We start from the raw sequence: 21922 nt of genomic DNA on the forward strand, positions 1-21922 counted from the left end.
TTTTTCTGCATTGATCACTATGATCATGTCATTTCTTTTTCACCCTGATAATATGATGAATTATATTGATTTTTTTCAAGTATTGAATTATTCTTGCATCCCTGGGTCGTAGTCTGCTTGGTCATAACATATAATTTTAAAATATATTTATGAATTTTATATGCTAGTATTTAATTAAAAGAAATTCTGTGTTTACATTCATGAGGGATATTGGAGACAGTTTTCTTTTTTCTTTATTCTTTTGTGCTTCGTCTGGTTTGGTATCAGAGTTAACACTTGTTTCATAAAATGAATCAGAGAGTATTTCCTTCTCTTCTGTTTTCTGGATGAGATTATGCACCAGAGTCTGGGCTCTCCACCCTCGTTTCCCTTTTGGCAACCTTGTCACTGCCTCAGGCCCCTGCCTTGCCCCCTCCAGGCCTCTGCTGTGTCCACTGTTAGGCAGAGTGACTTGTCTGAGTTCTTTCCTCACGTTAGGAATAATTCTATGTTCTACTGTGAGTCTACATTTAAAGATGGTGATTGCAACCATGAAATTAAAAGATGCTTGCTCCTTGGAAGGAAAGTTATGACCAACCTAGACAGCATATTAAAAAGCAGAGACATTACTTTGCCAACAAAGGTCTGTCTAGTCAAGGCTATCGTTTTTCCAGTGGTCATGTATGGATGTGAGAGCTGGACTGTTAAGAAGGCTGAGTGCCGAAGAATTGATGCTTTTGAACTGTGGTGTTGGAGAAGACTCTTGAGAGTCCCTTGGACTGCAAGGAGATCCAACCAGTCCATCCTAAAGGAAATCAGTCCTGGGTGTTCATTGGAGGGACTGATGTTGAAGCTGAAACTCCAATACTTTGGCCACCTGATGAGAAGAGCTGACTCACTGGAAAAGCCCCTGATGCTGGGAAAGATTGAGGGCAGGAGGAGAAGGGGATGACAGAGGATGAGATGGTTGGATGGCATCACTGACTCGATGGACATGGGTTTGGGTGGACTCCGGGAGTTGGTGATGAATAGGGAGGCCTGGCGTGCTGCGGTTCATGGGGTCTCAAAGAGTCAGACACAACTGAGCAACTGAACTGAACTGAACTGTGATTTCCATGACATCATCTGCTATATTTTTGCCTGGCACAAAAAATCTTAGGTCTCAAGATCCTAGAGTATTCTCCACACTCCCTGCATCCTTTTCTATGTTATCCTCAAACCTCGCATCCCAAGGACCCCATGCTGTGCTAGAGCTGGCTCTTACTGGCTTGTGAGAACCAGTGCTCAGACTTTTAGGAACTTGGTGAGCTGGTTTTTGGAAACAGTCACTAATCACTTTCCTGATTATTTCTTTGCAGTGTTCTGTTACCTATACTCTTGAGGTTATTTCTACCTATTTTATCTGCATGGTAGAAATACCGTAGAAAGGTGGGCTAAGGCACATCTTCCCAACTTCACAGTTAGTGATCTTGTGTTACATCACTTGATGTAACTTCAAGTGATGTAACTTGAAACTGGTTATGGTGGGAGCTTTTCTATTGTGGAAGCTGAAAAATTTCACAAATTCAAGGCTGGATGTATTGCTTTGTTGATCAACTGGATTCAAGAAAATGATGGCAGAATGTTACCAGTGCTTAAACTTAAAATTGTGTTTTGTCTTAACCTGTTACATTATAAGTAATCCCCACATTGAAGAAATAGTCTTCCAGAATTCAAAACTACCACCCAGTTCCACAAAGAGTTTACTGTCATGTCACTGCAAGTGAGAGGTGTCCTAACATATGTTTTTGTTGCCTTGGTAATTTATCCATTAATATAAACAAAAATACCCGCCAATATTTATGTCAGAACTACATTCATCCCATTAATGACATGAATTGAGTTTTGCTAAACTACACAGCAAATCATTTTTCCAGAGGCTATTTTTGTGAAAACATTGTCGAATTGCAGTTATAGATTAGCAACTGATACGGGTTTGGCAAAATACGTGAAAGAATTCTGTAAGAATAAATTTCTATACAGAATTGACAACATAACCTGCTATTGGTAAGTCATGGGCTGCATGTCCTTTATATGAGTGAAATTTATTATATATGTGTGTATTCACTCACTTATTTTTTCCTGGAGCTTTTATCAGTATAATACAATGAAGACCTTAACCCTTATAAACGATTCCTTTTTTTCTTATCAAGCAAGGTATTTCTGACATTTTATTTTAAAGGATGCTTTTGTTACCAGAACTTGCACTTCAAGCAAGGTTATGTGTGAAAAAAAAATTTGCTCACTTGACTCAACTATTCTCAAAGCCTTACAATGTAATCCACCAGTCTACCAGCAGGTGCCACTGTGGTGCAGGGTCACCGTCAGAAAGACTCCATTTTCCGGCTTCCTGTGTTTTGTTGGAGTTGAATTGCTTCCAGTTAAGTTACACACCAAACATCTCCTAAAGTCTCTGTATAGAAACATATCTCACACCCAGATTCTCTGAAAAAAGGCAGGACAGTAACAGAGGCATAATCCCCTGGCTCTGTTTGCTTGCTTGTTTTGCATCTTTAACCCTGCTATTACCTATATGTTCCGAAAGCCCCAAAACCTTCCTTTTAGCTCTATTCAGAGTATGATTCATTGACCAGCATCTTAGGTGTTACCTGGAAGCATGTTTGAAATATAGCATCTCAGACTCTGCCCTAGACCTAGTGAACAAGAATCTGCATTTTACTAATGTCACCAGGGATTTTTATGCACATTCAAGTGAGTGTAAGAAGCACTAATGTAAGTGACTCATACATTGACAGTTACTGTGAGGCTAAGAACAAGAGGAGAAAATAACTTTCAGCCTCATTAGTCAAGAGAATAAAGTTAGTGGGAAGGAGAGCACCATTTCCCATCTGATATTTTCCTTCTTGCATGTTAGGTTGCCTATACTTTTTCTTTCTTTTAAAAAATTTTTTGGACAGATAGACTTTTCTGAATTTCCTGGCCTGGAAACCTGGCCTCAGCCAACTTCTCCAGTGTTGTCTTGCCAGCTCCATTCTGCATTCTGTATTTCAGCCACACTAAATTACCTGCCACTGTGACCTTCTTAAAACTCTGATCTGATCTATTTCTCCACTGCTTGAACTGGCTTCCTCTTGCTCTTCGGATAGAGATCAAAATTTCTGCTGTGTTTTATAAGGGCTCCCAAGATCCAATCCTGTCTGGCCATGTGTTCTTCCTCAGAATCTCCATCCTCCTTAGACTCAATAATTTGGCCTCAAATGCTCACTCTGACTCTCTCTCCCGAGCCTTAGTCCATTCTGTTTCCTCTCCCTGGAATGCTCTACCTGCTACCCCAACTCATCTATTTCCCAGCTGATACTTTCTTTAAATAACTTGGGAAGGCTTTTCTCCTAAATCCCTTAGATGCACAAAAGTGCTCCATTTGATGACCCTATAATACTTGCATTTTTATTCATGGTGCTTATCATGTTTGTGATGACTGTTTCATAGATGTGTATTTTCTCGGGTAGACCATTTGTCTGTAAGGGAAGCGGGTATGTCCGTTCTGTTCATCTGAAGACTCTGCCGTGGCCGTCAACACCCTGCGTGTTCTGGTCCTTGATCTTTCTGCTTTCACCACCTCCTGTCACTCTTGCCTCCCCGCTTCCTTTGTTCTCACTGCTGTTCCCCTGTGCCTCCCACTGCAGGTCTCGGGCCTCACTGATCTTCCATGTGGCCATTCCTCGTTTTCTTCAGACCTTTAAGTCTTTTCTCTGAACCCTAGCAGAATATCTAGAGGCAGACTGACGTCATGGGAGGTTTGGTGATGTGTCTTGGCTTAGGTCTTGCACCACACTTGCATTTTGTTGGATTGCTTGCTGTCCACTGATCAACAGGAAATAGTTGATCCGTATTGTACGCACTTTACCAAGATGTGACTCTGAGCAAAGTTTCCTTTCTCCATGAACGTCTGGTTCCTGAGGTTTGCTGCTCCACAAGAGTGGAGACGAGGTTGCCTTTGTCTTTGGGGAGTAATGCGCTGGGGCAAAGGAGACTTGGACGATGAGGGGACTGAATCATAGTCAGGATTGTTTATTATTATTTGGTTTATCTGTTAAAGTCTGAGAAATGTCTAAGACTTTTTCCTTCCTCATTTCTCATGAATTTACAAAAATAATATTATTGATGCAAGGGAGAGGCTAAAATGAAGCCAAGCCATCCAAGGTGGGTTTTTTTCTTAGCACTTAAAAACAAAGCTGTTGTTTTGAGAACAAATGTGTGTCTCCATTCTTTCCTTCATTAAGCTCCCTGCTTAGAGAGCATCCACTCTGTGCCATGTCTTGTGTTTTCTTATACCAATTAAAATTGGAGAAGGAAATGGCAACCCACTCCAGTATTCTTGCCTGGGAAATCCCATGGACCCTGGCAGGCTACAGTCCCTGGGGTCACCAAAGAGTCAGACATGACTGAGTGACTAAACACACATACTGATTATAACACTACAATGCTCCCTTAGCCCCTGGTGCATTTATCCTTCAAAGCTTTGCAAGTTAAACTGTCTGCTCCTATGGGAAATCCTCCATGATTTTATTCCCTATGAAGAATTCTTCACTCTTTCCCTACGTTGATATGTATAGTTTTATCCACATGATTTCCTTTAACACATAGTTAAAGGTGGCTCAGCTGGTAAAGAATCCTCCTGCAATGCAGGAGACCCCAGTTCGATTCCTGGGTTGGGAAGATCCACTGGAAAAGGGATAGACTACCCGCTCCAGTATTCTCGGACTTCCCTGGTGTCTCAGCTGGTAAAGAATCCACCTGCAATGTGGGAGACCCGGTTTCGATCCCTGGGTTGGGAAGATCCCCTGAAAAAGGGAGTGGTTACCCACTCCAGTATTGTAGCCTGGAGAATTCCATGGACTGTATAGTCCATGGGGTCATAAAGAGTCAAGAATTACTGAGTGACTTTCACTTTCACTTCATAGTTAATTCAACAAATGGTTGTTAAGTGTCTACCTAGAAAATGTGCTAGGTGCTGGAATGATGAATGTGAAAAAGCATAATGCCTTCCCCAAAAGGTTCACAGCCAGTTTGGGAAGCCTACTCTTTGATGGAGAAGACACAACAAAAATCTCAAACTCAGAAATGGGAAATATCGTGATGTGTCCAGGAAACAGCCCCAGGCTTGGTATGACTGGGGTGCAGGTTTTCAGGCAGGGATGAAGAGGCAGCATGAGGTGAAGGGTGAGGCAGGCAGCAGCAGTACTGATACTATTACCAACTACAAGGACATTTGTTTGCCGGGCACTGAGCACAGTAGTTCCCAGTAACACAGAGATGTTGAGTGACCTGTGTGACACCACACAGATTGTTGGTGATGGAGCCAGAGTTTGACCCGGCTGTGGTGCAGTGTGAGAATTTGAATTTTATCATAGGCAAATCATCAGGCCAACAAGCATTGAATGGGCTCCGTCTATGCATGAAACACTTTTCTACTTACTGTGCCTGTCTGTCTTCCCTAGGAGTTTTGATTTCTCTTAGAGATGGAAACCTTTTTCTGTTCATCTTTGTCAACCTCGTACCTAAGAGAGTGCTTGGGAGGAAGCAACCATATAAGGAGTTATCATTCTTTCACGCTTTTCCCATCCTTGCCTTGCTCACAGCAATGCCCTTCTACTAGGGATCAGAGTTTCCTCTAATTGCTCACCCCAGCATCTTCTTCTCATCCCCCTTTTAGATAAGCTTGAGTATTTGCTGGTGAGAAGATTTAGAAAGTAAAAAGGATTGTTATTCTTTTATTTTCCCTTAGGTCATCCTTTTGCGTAAGTGAATCTTTGGACAGAGAGCAACTAAAACGTTCTTTGAAGAAGAAGGACTCGTTTATAAGAAGTACCAAAAGCCTAGTGTTGTGCTGATGGCAGATGAGAAACATATTAAACCCATACGAGAACAGCCCAAGATGAATACAGTTCTTGGCTGCTCACATTTACTTACGAGTGAAATGAAAATGGCAAGAACTGGAGCTTGCTCCTCTGTGGTGGTGTGTGCAGACTGGGGACTCCTGGTCACTCATGTGATGAAAGGGGTAATCAGCCGAGCTTTACTTTTGCGAGATCAAGAAGCTGTGTCACAGAAGTAATGGTCCTGGGCCCAGTAGCAGAATATGAATAAGGAGTAGTATTAAGGCAACAGGAACATCCAAGTTTCTAGAACCTACCTAGAGGTATCAGCTTCTCTTTTATTTATTTTAAAATTCAAATTGCTTATGTATTAAGAATATTGATTCAGAATTATTTAGTATAAAAACAGAACGTTTGGAAAACAACATAGTATGAAAACAAAATATTTTATTTAGTATAAAAACAGCCATTAAGAGGAACTAGGAAAGTAGGGATTTCCCTGGTGGTCCAGTGATTGAGACTCCATGCTTCCAATGCAGGGGACTTGGGTTCGATCTCTGGTAGGGGAACTAAGATCCCACATACCCTGTAGTGTGGGTAGAAAAATAAAAAAAAACAAACAACAGCAACAGAAAAAGAGGAACTGGCCAAGTAAACTCTAGTATGCCCACACAATGCAGTATTATCAATCTGTGTTTTAGTTGTTTATATTGAATAAATGACGTAAATCTATAGGAAGTGACTTCAAAAAGATACTGGTGATGAAGGGGTCAACGAAAATAGCAAGTTGTAGAGCTCCCAGTTGTGTTTATTATTTTTTTAAATTTTTTATTGGAGTATAGTTGCTTTACAAAGTTGTGTTAATTTCTACTGAACAGCAAAGTGAATCAGCTCCGTGTACACATATATCCCCTCTTCTTTGGATTTCCTTCCCATTTAGGTCCCCACAGAGCACTGAGTGGAAGTCTGTGCTATACGGTGGGTAGAGACGTCAGCCTCTCTTTTGATACACCTTGTATGAATTAGTCTTATTATTTTTTTGCCATTGTTATGAAGCTTTTATTAAGGGTCTCCTGGGAAGTAATGCCCATGGGAAGTTGTTTTATTTTCTGTTTATTTATTTATTAGAAATGTTCATTTATATTGGAGTAGTGTTCTTGCCTGGAGAATTCCAAGGTTGGAGGAGCCTGGTGGGCTGTGATCCATGGGGTCGCAAAGAGTTGGACACGACGGAGCTAATGCACACACACAGCGTTGTATAACAGCGTCATGTGAGTTTCAGGCAGACAGCAAAGGGATTCAGTTAGACATATACATGTATCTATTCTTTTTCAAATCCTTTCCCCATTTAGGTTATTACAGAGTATTGAGCAGAGTTCCCAGTGATATGCAGTAGGTCCTTGTTGCTTATCTGTTTTACTGACAGTGTGTACATGTTCCTCCAAAACTCCCAATTTGCCCCATCCCACCTCTCTCCCCCCAGTGACCATAAGTTTGCGCTCTAAGTCTGTGAGTCTTGAGAATTAGGTTTCATCCAAGAAAACTCTCCTGTTGCTTTGCTTTCTGAAAACGCACTTGAAAATAATCACTTACTACTCTTACACCCTCTAGATGGCCTATATTTCAAATTTTCCCATAGATAAGTATGGCAGATCTATACCAATATATCTTTTCCCATCTTTCCCATTCTGAAATGTTTGCATATTGCTAAAAATGTTCCATGTGATTCTTAGAGATGGGAAAGGAAAGAAATTGATTGGGAATGGTAGGACACTTGACACAGAAATTTAACATGCAGCGCATTCCTGGAAAAGCACAGAAGGTGGCCATCGTGTGCAGTTCTGGGTGTTGTGTACACAGCCTAACCGTCTTCAGAAGAGAATACTACATTTTACTATTATGTCCAATAGATTCACTAGGCCTTACATAGAATCCCTAAATGTTAAGGAAAGTATGACTGTTATCTTAGGTGATGTGTTAATGAGTGAGTTTAAGACTATAAATTGAAAACTGTATGGGGTTTGCACTGATGTACAGTTGTCTGCCCAGCACCTCTTCCTCAGGAGAGTACCCTCTCCCTAGCTCCCCAGGTCTTGTGGGTGCCCCTCTGCCCTTCATGGGGTGCTCTTTCCCCTTCACAGAGCTGGGTGCGGGCACACGTGTTCCACATCGCCCGGGCTGTGCTGGTCAGTTCACGGGAGGCACAGGATTCACCAATGAGCAAAGTATTTGCCTTCCGTTTCTCTGCCAAGGATGGCTCTGGACTTGGGTGGATTTTATTTTCCCTTATTTTTGTTTATAATTTTATTTGCTTATGTTGGCTGTGCCGGGTCTTTGTTGCCACACGGGCTTTTCTCTAGCTGGGGCGAGGTAGGGCTGCACTAGTTTCTGTGCTTGGATTCTTGTGGCGGTGGCCTCAGGAGTTGTGGCTCCCAGGCTGAGTTGCTCCACTGCATGTGGGATCTGCCCCGATCAGGGATCGAACCCGTGTCTCCTGCATTGGCAGGTGGATTCTTTACCACTGAGCCACCAGGGAAGCCCTGCTTTATTTTTCTAATTGGAGGATAATTGCTTTGCAGCGTTATGTGGGTTTCTGCTATATACAACAGCGTGAATCTCTAAGTATACACATAGCCTCCCCCTCTCCAGCCTCCTTCCCACTCCCGGCATCACACCCGCCTGGGTCACCCCAGAGCCCCGAGCTGAGCTCGCTGCTGTCCTGTAGCTGCTTCCCAGTATTGTCTGTTTTACACATGTGTATATGTGTATACATGTCAATGCCACTCTCTCAATTTGTCCCACCCTCTCCTTCCTGGGTAGATTTTAGACGAGGCCTTTCCCAACACATGAAGATGAGCAAGACAGACAGGTACCTCTGCCGAGGAGCGGTTGACTCCTGTATTCTCCCTGCCAAAGGGTCTGTGCCCAGTGACCACCCTTCATCTCAGACTGTCCTGAGGGCCTCTGTGGGTCCACCCACACGTGGAGGATTCTGGCCACAGCTACAGACGTCTGCTTTCTACCTTTCTTCCTTTCGACTCCTATTCTCAGTAAGTCAGCTGGTTTCTTATATTTGTGGACCATGTTAAAACCTCCTTGGATAATATCTCAGGTTCCAACCATGCCACGCTTTTCTAGATGGAGTTGAATGTGGGCATCACTGGGGCTTAGAGGAAATTCTCATAGCTACTCTGAGTCCCAGGGAGTTCGTCAGGTGGTGCTCCAGGACTGGCCCCTTCTTGCAAAGCCTGCCCTGGAATTTTTATTTTCCCAGGAAACCTTTCCTCAATGGCTCAGTGGGTAAAGAATTTGCCTGCAATGCAGGAGACATAGGAGATTCATGTTCGATCTCCCGGTCGGGAAGGTCCCCTGGAGGAAGAAATGGCAACCTGCTCCAGTATTCTGGCCTGAAGAATCCCATGGACAGAGGAGCCTGGCAGGCTGAATCCATGGGATGGCAAAGAGTTGGACATGCCTGAGTGACTAAGTGCACAGAAGAAGCCTTTTAAGCTGAATTGAATGAGTTGATCAACTTTGGAGCCACTTGAGAGATAAGAGAATAAAACCGCTACTCTTCCTGGAAAAGAAGGAAAGGGTCAATGAGAAGAATTATTTATACCTCTCACTGCCACCTTCAGCGGGCAGTTAAGATCGCCCTATTGAGTGGCCTCTGCTTATTAATAGAAGGAGTGAAGAAAGAAAAATGGAGTTAATGTTGCCATGAAGACATGACAGAGCCTCTGGTTTCCAGGATCGGCCTGAAATGAATTAAAGCCAGATTATACCAACAAATCTGTCACGCCGCCCTGCAAACAGGAAGCCTCAGCTGGGCCAACAGGAATTAGTCACGGCACACACTGGCAAACCCTACCAGACCAGGGAATGAAAAATCTGCTTCATCTGCAAAAATGAACTCTCGGAATTTGTACAGTGTTTTCCATTACCCACTTTCTTTTCTCTGAAGGCTGGTCATCAGATCTGCTTGGCTGGCTTCTGCTTCTGCTGTACCATTAAGTGTAGAAATTGGTATATGAAACACGATCCCAACTAGCCGTGTGTCTTTGGACTCAGTGACCTCATCTTTCGGGACCTGAGTTTCACCTTCTGCAAAATAATGAGGTTGGCATCTCATGATCCTAGTACTTTAACTCTTTTTTGGAGATTAGAACAGAATATATAAGACATTTATTGCCCACCCGTGAAGTGCTCATTTGATGATACAAAATGTTGACGATGAAGTTTTTTTCGAGAGTTTTCAGTATCTAACCAGCAAGGACCTCCTGCAGAACGCAGGGAACTCTGTTCAGTGTGATGTGGCAGCCTGGATGGGAGGGGAGTTTGGGGGCGAATGGACACGCGTGTATGTGTGATGAGTCCTGTTCGCTGTCCACCTGAAACTATAACATTGTCAATAGGCTATAACCCAAAACAAAATAGAAGGTGTTTTTAAAAAAGAGTTCCCAGTGTCTCTGGGGTGATGTGCATTTAGAAAATGTGTTCTAAAAACAGGGATAAGGTCAACAGAACTGAATATACTTAAAAGACATCTAACAGTGTGTCCCAGTGGGTTTTTCTCTGCCCCAGAATTGTAGCTGGAGAAAGTTCCTGTGTGTATGACATCACAAAGACAGTCTTGAGCAAACGAAGCCAGTGCCGCCTGCCTAGGGCTCACTGGGAGGGACCAGAACCACATGGGCCCCAGCCCCACCATCCACTGTCATGAGAGTGGGTGGGGAGGGTGGGGGAGTCTTTGCTGAGTGAACAGCACAGTATCCCAGGTGAGAGACCATTGCCTCCCATTCCTAACCCATTCCTAAAGCCAAACAGGAGGGCTTCTAGGAGAATTTTAAAGACTGGAGGGAGCTTTAAGACATGGAGATTGGCAGCTCGCTCCCTGACTGGGCATGTGCCAAGCTGTCAGCCTCCAGGGGCACCCTGATTCTCCCGTCTGTGCCCAGCGAATGTTTTGGGGGTTAGTGGAGGAGCAGACTGGAATCCTAGGGCAGAGCTTACATTGTCCCTTTCAGTCTCAGATTTGGGGACATCCTTAGACCAACAGAGTTCAGAGCTAGAGATTTCTGAGGATGAAGGGCCCGTAGGAGGAGGCCAGGTTAGCAGATTTGATGGGTTTTAATACAAGATGTTTGCGGAAAGGACTGGGCAGCTCGCATCTCATTCCAGGTCTTCATCGGCCTTGCGGGGTGTAGAAGAGAGGACTCCGGCAGTCCTGACCACTCTCCGTCAAGAGTAATCAGGTTTACCTGAGAAGCAGCAGTGAGCCTGCCAAGTGAGCGGAGAGATGATGGCACCCTTCTGGGTGAGGTCATCGGTTGTGGAGGGTGTGGATTAAAGCTAACCTTTTTCTCAGAATGTCATCACCTACTTGGCAGCCACCAGCAGTGGACAGAGCTAGACTGAATGAGGGCGAGTTTGGGAAGGGTCCCTTAGCCTGCAAGGAGACTCTGGTCCACGCCCCCCCCCCACTTCCCAGCACCTGAGGGACATAAAGCTAGAAAAAGAAGAAGGAGCAGGTGTCTAAAGGTGTCTAAGCCAGATAACAAGGCTTTCTGGTATCTATCAGGTACTGGAAATCTACTGAATCTGCTCCATGCTGTTAAGGCAGCTACTGCCCAGTGGGGAAGAGGGAATCCATGTAGCCCAAATGCAGGCAGTTCCATATTTATACTCCGCTAAGCTGAGAAAATTTAAACACCAAGTTAAAGTGTCATGATGGCAGACTAACTCTACTTGGGAACACTCAAGGATTCAGTGGAATAGAGGAGACAGGCTCCATTAACTTTAGGACAAATACAACTGATAAGTGATAGAGGCAAAATAAAATGCTGGTGGGGATGGGATGCTGAGGCAGACTGGATGGATTCTGATTGAAAGTGAAGGGCTGCTCTGAAGAGGGGACATCTGAGCTGGAAAGGAGGAATTTGAAAGAAGGAGAAAAGGGTGGGCTTTCTCGGTAGAAGAACCAGAATCAATAAGACACAGAGAGCAAATAGGGAGTAATCAGTTCTGATTAGAACAGAGAAAGGGAGAGAGGGAGGTTAGAATTTAAGGCTATCCCAACTTGCTTCCCAGGTGGCACTGGTGGTAAAGAACCTGCCTGCCAATGCAGGAGATGCTAGGGATGTGGGTTTGCTCCCTGGGTCGGGAAGATCCCCATGGCAACCCACTCCAGTCTTCTTGCTTGGAGAATCATGGACAGAGGAGTCTGGCAGGCTACAGTCTATGGAGTTGCACAGAGTCGGACATGGTTAAAGCGACTTAGCACGACTTGCTTCAACTCACTTTCCCAGCTCTAAGGATTGCCGTCTTTATACTTACTGACCATGAAAAGCCATTGAGAACATAGTTTAGAATATTTTAAAGGTATTACTCTGGCAGAGGGAGAGTTGGAGGAAGAAGAGAGCAGAGAAGAGTGGGCATTGGGCAGGATTTTGCAGCAGTTCAGTTGAGAAGTAATATCTCTCTGAGTCAGAGCATGACGATGAGGATGAGGATCACTGTGGCTCTGAGAGGTAGTGAAAGTCACTGGATGGTGGTAAAAGCTGAGTCAGAAAGAGTCCAGTACAGCTTCCAGCTTGGTCTACTAAGTAGGTGATAAGTGCTATGAAGGATGAGAAAGGAAACAGATTTTGCGGGGGAAGAAGGAGACAGACAAAAGAATGATAATGACCAACATTTATTAAGCCCCAGGACTTCCCTGGTGGTCTAGGGGGTGGTTAAGACTCTGCCAATGCAGGGAGCGTGGGTTCAGTCCCTGGTCAGGGAACTAAGATCCCACATGCTGCATGCCCAAAAGACAAAGTGGTAATAATAATTGAAAAATTGTGAACAGTTTACTCATTTTGGGAATTCCCTGATGGTCCAGTGGTTAACAACCCTGTGCTTCCACAGCAGAGGGCACCAGTTTGATCCCTGGTCAGGGAACTAAGATCCCATGTGCTGTGTGGTACATCTGAAAAAAAAAGTCTCCACTTGGTATCAGCATTTTTCTGAGTGGTTTATACATATTAATTCATTTCATCCTCAAAACAACTTTAAGAATAGATACTATTAAGTATCACCATCTTACAGATGGATGTACAGTATGTGTGTGTGTGCTAGGTCTCTTCAGTCGTGTCTGACTCTTTGCAACCCCAAAGGCCAAAAACCTGGCCTTTGCCTGCCAGGCTCCTCTGTCCATGGAATTCTTCAGGCACGAATCCTGGAGTGGGTTGCCATGCCCTCCTCCCGAGGATCTTCCCAACCCAGGGATCGAACCTGTCTCTCTTACATCTCCTGCATTGGCAGGTAGGTTCTTTACCACTAGCACCACCTGGGAAGCCCAAATGTACAGTAGGTTTTTGGAAATTTCAGTCTTGAATTTGGGAGGGGAGTTTTGGCCGGATACTTGAGAGTATTCCATGGGTAGTAATCTTTGCATGCTGAAAGTGTCTGGGTGCAGCATGCCCTGCATAAGACTGAGACAGACCCTGGGAAACCAGGAACTCCACCACTGAAAGAACAGGGAGGAGAGGAGTGTGGCAGGGATGGCTGGCTGCTCACTGTAATCCATGTCTCTTCTTCCTGAGCATGTCTCCCGGGCTCCCTTGCAGCTACGTGTGGTGGATTGCTAGCCAGGAGGATGTGTGAGCCAAAGTGATGGGGCCATAATCCATGCAGCCTTTCATGTGGGCTTTTCTGTGTTCCTTTCTCTTCCAGCTGACTGAGCTGGAGACCTCCAGGGAGACTCTCATATGTAGTTGACATGTCCTCCATCAGCTTGGGTCTCTAAGTGACTGCATGGAGCAGAGCATTCCACACCCTCATCACCAACCAGGATGACTTGAGATTTCACTGGGCTCTAAAGTGAGCAAGGAATACATGTCTCTTGTGATTGAATCGTGTAATTCTGAGTCTACTCTACAGGAGTTACCTACCCTAACCAAAGCAGAGAGAACTGTAAAAGACATTAAGAAAAGCAAGGAGGGATGAGAATTTATCTCTGTAGTTGCCTCTTATGCAGAATTGTTATTTCTTTCACAAGGGAGCATTTGGTTAGGTTCGATCCAGTGACTTCCTTTATTCTAAAATTTGCCACAAAATGGGTGAAAACCCAAATCCTGGGGTGACTTTTTTTTTTAATGTCTTCCCCAAATCCCTTCCCAAGCTTTTGATTGCATCTGCTGTCACTCTTGAATTAGGAGCAAGTCTCGGGTGAAACTTGTCCCACACAATGCTGCAGCAACAAGCTTATTGCTTCCTTTCAACCGTCTGACTTGCACACGCTCTACTCTGTACAATCTGTCAGGGTCCCCTTTCTTTGCAGGCACAGCACAAAGTGAAGGTCAGTCAGCACATAATTGTAGTAACATTGCTGTGTTGAAAGCAGACTTCATTACCCTCGGTAAGTGCTACCTGATATTGACTGAGGCATCATAAGGAGGAAAAAAAGCTTAATGCGTCCTGCATATTTTGCAATGCAATGTATTGTGATTACTGTGGAGGATGTATGAGAACTTTGGTTGAAAACGAAGCACCTTTCTAACGGCATTTTGCACAGGAATGTTGTAATGGGTTTTGCAGACACAAAACATACTGTCCAAATCATCAGAACCCACATTTCCTACATTTTCTAGGATCAACTGCTAAGTCACGATTCAGGCACATGCTTTCCTGCACACTGCAGTTCAGGCCATCTGCAAATGTGAACCTCATGTGTGTGTGTGTGTGTGTGTGTGTGTGTGTGTAAGTGTGAGCAAGAGACCTACAGAGACTGGACAGGGAAATGAAATGCCCAAAGGGAACCCTAAATAGACCTCATCCACTTGTACAATTGGCATCCTCAGTGTTAAGATGAACTTGGGTGGCAAAACACTTACCTGTCATTTAAACAAAATAAAGTCCCACATAACAGGAAAAGCTACATTGGAAGCAAGACCCAATTCACACTGAGCTCCACAGGGAAGAAAAGAAATTGAATGTGCTCCTCCCTCTTAAGCATATCCGAGAGACAGCCAGTCTCGTAAATTTCACATCAACCTAGTTTGGCCTCTAAACCAAATCTGCCGTAATGCTATTTGTAGATATAGATTGCTGTCTTTTTCATTACCGTTATCAAATGATGCATTTGCGGCTCAGCTCCGAACTCCTTGACCCATTAAGTGGATTAGACTGCCTGTTGCCTTTGTCCTTTTAGCTTTTGCTTTATCCTCAAATATTCCACCCTTTTATTTTATGCATCTAATATACAGGCATGATTCTGCATGGCATGCACATACATATGCCTGCAATTCCAATTAGCCCAGCGACCCCAGCCCTTCTGTTTTTTTAAGAGGACTGTGTTCAAATCTCTCATCAGAGTCATCAATCCTTCCCTGCAGCACAGCAGCAGCTGAAACCCTCTGAGGAATGGCATGTCACAAGCCCAGCTCAGGGCTCCCTGTCGAGCTACACTCAGCAAATTGAAGATCATGCTCCCTATTAAGCTCCTGGCTGGTGCATCACGGTAGACTCATTTTCAAGAGCAGCTTACACCCCCCACCCCCACTTCGTCTTGTGCATGATAATCAGTACTCCAGCCCACAGGAGCTGCAGCAGAAAAAATTAATTCAGGAGAAGTCTTGATAGTATTATTAACGTGAAAACAGATGCTCCTGTATGGCTCAAGAAAAGCTGGGGGAAAACAATTGATGAGAGAGACAAAAAACCAATGATTCAGTCCTGACTCATGAAGCCAAAGGATTACTCCATTGGGCTTCCATGATTGGCCAAACATTTACTGAGGGTCCACCATGTGCAATGTGCTATGTTGGGTAATGGGAATGCAGTGGTTGAGTGAGACAGGCATTCTCAGAAGCAGCTACTCAAGGAGCTGTAGAGTTGGGCACAGTAATCATAGTAAAGAGCAGTAGCAATTGCTATGATATGTGCACTTACAATTAAACATTCAGAAGGGGTCCCTAACATTCTTGGGAAATCAAGGAAGACTGCCTGGAGGAGGTGACATTTGGGTTGAGGCATGGAGAAGGGTAGAAGAGCTATTTTCCTAGGAGAGCTCTGGGTTTTTGGTAGGTGATAAAGAATACTTGGTAGCTTGCCTCACATGGCCACCGTTAGCTGGAGAATCCCATGGGCAGAGGAGCCTGGCGGGTTATAGCCCATGGGGGTGCAAAGAGTCAGACACCGCTGAGCGACTAAGCACAGCACAGTCGCTTTACAATGTGACATGAGTTTCCATTGTCCCGCAAAGTGAATCCGCTCTACCTGTACATATATCCGCTGTTTGTCACCGCAGAGCACTGAGTCGAGTTCCCTGTGCTATGCAGTGAGTGGCTTCTCATTAGTCATCTACTGTATACATAGTGTCAGTAGAATCCCTCTATTTTAATCTTCCAACAGACCCTTGTTAAACCACGGCTGAGACTCCACTTAAATCCTCACTGAGAATGTGGAAGTGTTTCCCCAGCAGACCTTTCTCTCTCACATGCCCGTGTTTCATAGATCCACCCGCTCTCCGAGTAATATCTGAGGAAGGTGTGAGAACATAGTCGCCCTCCCTTCCAGACCTCCTCTTCCTGATTGTCGGTGTTCTCTTGACTTCTTATCCAGCTTTCCCTGGTGTTGAGCGGGGTGTGGGAATCATGGCACAAAGAACTGCTTTGCAAGAGCTGCAGATTGGCTCTGATGGTTAATCTCCCATGGAAACCTTTTGTTTAAGCAATTAAGAATTTGGGTAGAGGGCATTTCTAGGGATTAATGGCCAGGTGTTAAAAACCTGACTGCTTACAACCTTGTAAATGACTATTTATCAGCAGGAAATGACCTGCTTCGATGTGACTGATGATATTTACTCAGAAAATTAGATGAACAAGGGCACAGGTACATTTTGAGGGATTCAAGGCTGATAGTGTAGAGAGGTTGACAGTCTTCTTAGGCACGACTAGCTTCTGGGTTTGCTCGCTGAAGCATTTTGCTCTTGGTTTTACACAGAGGAGTTCTCAAACATTCTTTTAAGGGTATTATAAAGGGCTAAAGTCAAGAAATGAGAAATATATCAGTATCACTGTTGTTCAGATATTTAATATTTAGCAGGAATTTTGAAATTATATGAGGCAAATGGAAAGCATAATCAAAATTTAGCACCAGGGTGCTAAATCAGATGCTGTCATTTCTTACCTGCATGACTATGGACAAGTCACTTCACTTCTAAGTTTATTCATGTGTAAAATGAGGCTTGTGGAAGAAGTGATCCCAAAGGTAATCCCAGCCCTGTCATTTTGCAAGTATAGCTGCAGTCTATTATCAAGTCATCTAGAGAAAATTTGATGCAGTCAGAAATACAATATTGTATCGGTGTAATGCTATTTTTTTCTGAGGCGGCCAGAGTCCTGCACACGCTGGTCTCATGGGCTTTGGCCACCTGCTTTCATGACTGAGTGGGCTGCCTGTGAAATACCATGCTTCCCACTCTTGCCAACCCTGTCTCAGGACCTGGTGTGCCCACCCTCTTGCTGTTCCTCCTGGTCTTGCCCATAGAAAGCCTTTGCTACGAATGAATCAGAAAGGCTAACCCATAAGCCCACAAGCATCGGGAAGGGTTTACTTCATGGGTGCCAGATGTGGATGAAGGTTCTGAATAATGGAGGAGCTATTGGAGAGAGGGAGTCAACGTGAGCGGAGATACCACAGTATTAAACCTTTGGGAGGTTCGTGGGGCTGGAAGGGAAAGATGGGGCCCTAAGGCATTTGTGCCTTGGTTACGGTGGTATGTGGATGGCCAGGACTAAAGAAAGGTCCCTTGTTAGAAAAGGCAAGTCAGGAGTTAAGGTCTCTTTGTGGGGTTCAAATGATGACATTCTTTTCTTCCAAGAACAATCTTCTGCAACCAAGGACACATTTCGCGTTTTGTGCATTGCATCTGAAGCTATAAATTCCATAGGTGTTGTATGGAGCATGGAGAACACTAGAATCACCAGGATCCCAACAGCTCTGTGCAGGAGGTGTTATTGTCACCACTTAGCGGGTGAGAATATTGAGGCTTGCCTCAGATAAATAATATTCCCAAGGTCAAGCAATTGAAGTCAGATACGATTTTTGGTCTGTCCGACTCCAGGACCTGTTATATCACACTTTTTCTCCCCTCCCAGGGAAAACACAGAGCCGATAATCTGCCTCCAAATAATTGGCAGTGAACTATGAATTTATGTATTTAATTTTAACTCAAAATGGAAGCTAACCCTTCCATGGTGTCACCACGAGCCCAAGTGCTTTCCACGCGTGACCTCATTTAATGCTCGCAGTGTGCCTTGGACACAGCTACTATTATTAACTCCATTTTTCAGAGGGGAGAAAGAGTCACAGACCAGTTGAGTGGCTTATCCAAGACTCCACAGCCAGTAATTGGTGAATTTCAACTCTCATGGCATCGACAATTAACAATATCTTAGTGCCTGTTTTGATGATGTGTCTCTCTTGATTCTGGAAGGTAAAGCGTAAAAGAGAACAGCGGGAAAACCAATAAAAGATTGGATGTAGAAAAGGTTTAGCCTCCACACCACACGGTTTCGTTTTCACAAGGGGGAGCAGGGCAGGGACAAGAGAGCATGAATTTTCTGTGTGATCCCACCCTCAGCAGAGAGGCTGTGAGGGCCGGCACCAGCCCCTTCTTGCTCAGACACAGTGGGATTCACCTCTGGCAAGGGAAGCAAAGGACAGAAACATAAGCTGCCATCAATTGATTTCTTTTTAAACATTAGAGGGGTAAAAAACAGGCAGATGATAACTCAGCACTTTAAGGCTCTGCGGATTGGGATGGTGTTAATCAAATCTGTAGGATAAAGGGGGCAGCGTTAGATGGAGCAGAGAGTCATGCCTAGAGGTCGTCGGGTGCTGTGTGTTCTGACTGCCGCAGCTGCTGCCCTAACTGGTTTAATTTTTCCCAAGGCCAATAAAATCGAGGGGGAGAAGACGCCACAGAGTGGGAAGAGCCTGGGGCTAAAGAGTTAGGACGTGTAAACATTTCTTAGCACAGTCTTACTGATTCTCGGTTCTGTATGTCTACAGTGCCATATGTTTATTTTTAAAAGTGAGCACAGTTGTGTTTGCACCGTTAGTCGTAAAGTACAGAGAATAAAAACCGTCAGAGATGCTGGTCCTGTTTTACTCTGTGTTCACCCAGAAGAGGGTACCAGTTCCAGGCACCATATTCAGAGGGGGTACAGCCAGAGCGGGCCCCCAGAATACTTGCGATCATTCACCCCAAAGAGAAGGGAGGTTTATGACGGGAGGGGCCAAAGGCTGGAAAAGAAGCTGTCCCAAATAGTAAAAGGAATTGACCTTGGGCACTGGGGGGATGACACTTTCCTAGAAAATCAAAAAGAAAAACTTATTGCTACTCAGAACAACATGTAAAGTTTGTGCAATCAAGTAATCTTTTATTTCAATATGAGCTTTTATTTTTTTTAATTTATTTGGCTGCGTCGGATCTTTGTTGCATCATGAGGGATCTTTCCTTGCGCTGTGTACCTGACACAGAGTAGGTCCTCCATAGATATTAATTAAGAGCTGGTTTTAAGGGGTGAGTGAATGAATGATTGAAGAGATATCAGCACGGAAGTGGTGAGATATGGAGCAGACATGGACACATGTCTCACCGCCTGGATGCTGGAAGCACAGATGTCTCTGACCATGGGAGAATGCGAAGGTCTCATCAGGTGGAGGTTGAATTCGATGATCATCTCTAGACCAGTAATTTTATGAAACTTCGGGGAGATGGAGGGGATGGATGGAAATTGCTTTCTGAAGGTCTGATATAAGGTATGGCTCTGAGTGGTTGCCACAAACTGGACCAAATGAAGTCTACAATGAAACATAAAGGTTTTCCATTGTGGAGGAGCTCGCCATCAGGATGGAAAAGGAGCTTTCTTAGTTTGAGTGGTCTTTGGTGCCAGGACAGATTTTTGAAAAATTTTGTTGGAATATAAAAACCCATGAAACTGTTAGTGGAACCACCCTGTCACTGCTGAAGGTGAACAGTAGGGAAAGGCTTGTTCCCTTCCTCAATATCCTAGGGCAGTGGTCTCCAGCATTTTTGGTGCCAGGGACTGGTTTTGTGGAAGACAATTTTTCCATGGACAAGGTAGGGAAGGTTTCGGGATGATTCAAGTGTGTTACCTTTATCATGCACTTTATTTCTATTAGTATGATGTCAGTTCCATCTCAGATCATCAGGCATTAGATCCCAGAGGTTGGGGATCCCTCCTCTAGGGAAATCTTTTCTCTTCTTAGCTTCTAGGGGTTGCCGGCCGCCCTTGATGTTCCTTGGCTTGTAGACAGATCAGTCTCTGCCTCTTTTGTCGAAAGGAGAACACATGGCACTCTCCTTGTCTGTCTTCTGTCCGTGTTAAAACTTCCCGCTTCTTTTTTGCTTTAACTTTTACTTTTGTATTGGGGTATAGCCAATTAACGATGTTGTGATTGTTTCAGGTGAAGAGCAAAGGGACTCAGCCAAACACATACATGTATCCATTCTCCCCCAAACTCCCCTCCCATCTAGGCTGCCACATCACGTTGAACAGAGTTTCCTGGGCTACACAGGAATTCCTTGCTGTTTATCCATTTTAAATATAGCAGAGTGTACGTGGGAGTTCGGGATGGACAGAAACTTCCTGCTTCTGATAAGAACACTGAACATCATATCAGGGCTGTTCTTAATCTAGTATGCCTCATGCTTTATTTGATTATATCTACAAAGACCTTATTTCCAAATCAGGTCATATTCAGAGGTCCTGGGAGTTAGGACATGAATATATCTTTTGGGGAGAGAAACAATTATACTCACTACAAGAACACATCAAAAACACCCGACTGGTCTTTTGAGCCTTGGATAAATCAATTTTTTCCTGGAAGGTCAAACTTTGCCTCTCACCCTGACTTTTGGGGATGGTGTGTGTAGTAGGAATGGAGACCCTTTTTTTATCCCCTTCCTGTATTCAAAAATTGCAGGAGAGTTCACCTTCCTAAACTTTGACTTTGTAGGAAAAATAAAACATGAGTGAAAACAAAAACCAATTTCATTTCAAAGTCTTTGCTTGGGTCTTTGCCTAACTGGGGTACGGCTCTCAGGGGGCAGATCTCTCTATAATGAGATTGTAGTTAAATTATGGTTGCTTCTCCTTGGATGAGAAACTGCTGATCGCTTTTCCTCTCCCTTGCCAGCGATTGGCTCAAGCCAATTTGGACTGATGTGAAGTATTGATTCTTCATTCATACAACAAATACCTATTCAGCTTCTATTACTGAAGGTAACCGAAGGTAATATCTTTAGAGCCAGATCTCTCTAAAGTGTGGCTAAAAATCCCCTATGTATAAGGTTGTGGCCTCTGTGAATTATTTACTTTTTTTCTCTTTTTTTACTTTTAAAGATCAGTGTTAAAAAGGTGTCTAAAACATCATGGAGAAAAATGGAAGTTTGTCCAGAAAATGAGAATATACAGATAACTTTCAGTTGACACACAGGTCTTCATAACCCTGCTGAAGGTGCTGAGGATATGGTAGCAAATAGGGCAAGGTAGAGAATAGACTTGTTTGAAGTTTCTGCAAAGAAAAGCTGGGGTTCCTCTCCCATTGGATGTGAGCAGGGATCTGTCACTGTCACAGATGCTGAGTTTGAGGGAACCAGCCCTACCATAAAGCTGATGCTTTATTCTTCAGAATAGAGGAAGGGAAAGAATCTCTGATGACACGGTTGAGTAACTGAACCGATCAAACCTTCTGTCATGGCATTCTGTATTATGTGAAAATGAGTCATGAAAATAAACATTGCATTGGGTTTGGGTTGAGTTTCCACCTGTTGCCTGCTAAAACAGGCATCATCTCTTTTGCTTTTCTTAAGTTCTGCACGGCCTGAGAGCCACGGGAGAATAAAGGGTTGTAGACCTGCTCTGCTTAACAACATTCTGTCTTGACTGTGGGTTGTTGTAGGAGACTTTGATTGTGCTTTGAAACAGGAGATGTTTGCTAAAACAGAGGACATACGTAGGCAGGGGGAAGCAAGGCTAGGAACTAAG

General features: G+C 44.1%; 1 protein-coding gene and 1 long non-coding RNA gene across 2 annotated transcripts in view; both read left to right on the top strand.

The window, feature by feature from the left end:
• Nucleotides 1-21922, top strand: part of FUT10 (fucosyltransferase 10) — a 229838-nt gene that overhangs the window by 89922 nt on the left and 117994 nt on the right. The window lies entirely within an intron of this gene.
• LOC110148193 (uncharacterized) lies at nt 10521-20548 on the top strand. The gene is made up of 5 exons (XR_011485115.1): nt 10521-10636; nt 11040-11175; nt 13575-13721; nt 14182-14259; nt 15236-20548. It is a non-coding gene; the product is annotated as an uncharacterized lncRNA (long non-coding RNA).

Source organism: Odocoileus virginianus, chromosome 32 (genome assembly GCF_023699985.2).
Source record: "Odocoileus virginianus isolate 20LAN1187 ecotype Illinois chromosome 32, Ovbor_1.2, whole genome shotgun sequence".
Taxonomy (NCBI): Eukaryota; Metazoa; Chordata; class Mammalia; order Artiodactyla; family Cervidae; genus Odocoileus; species Odocoileus virginianus.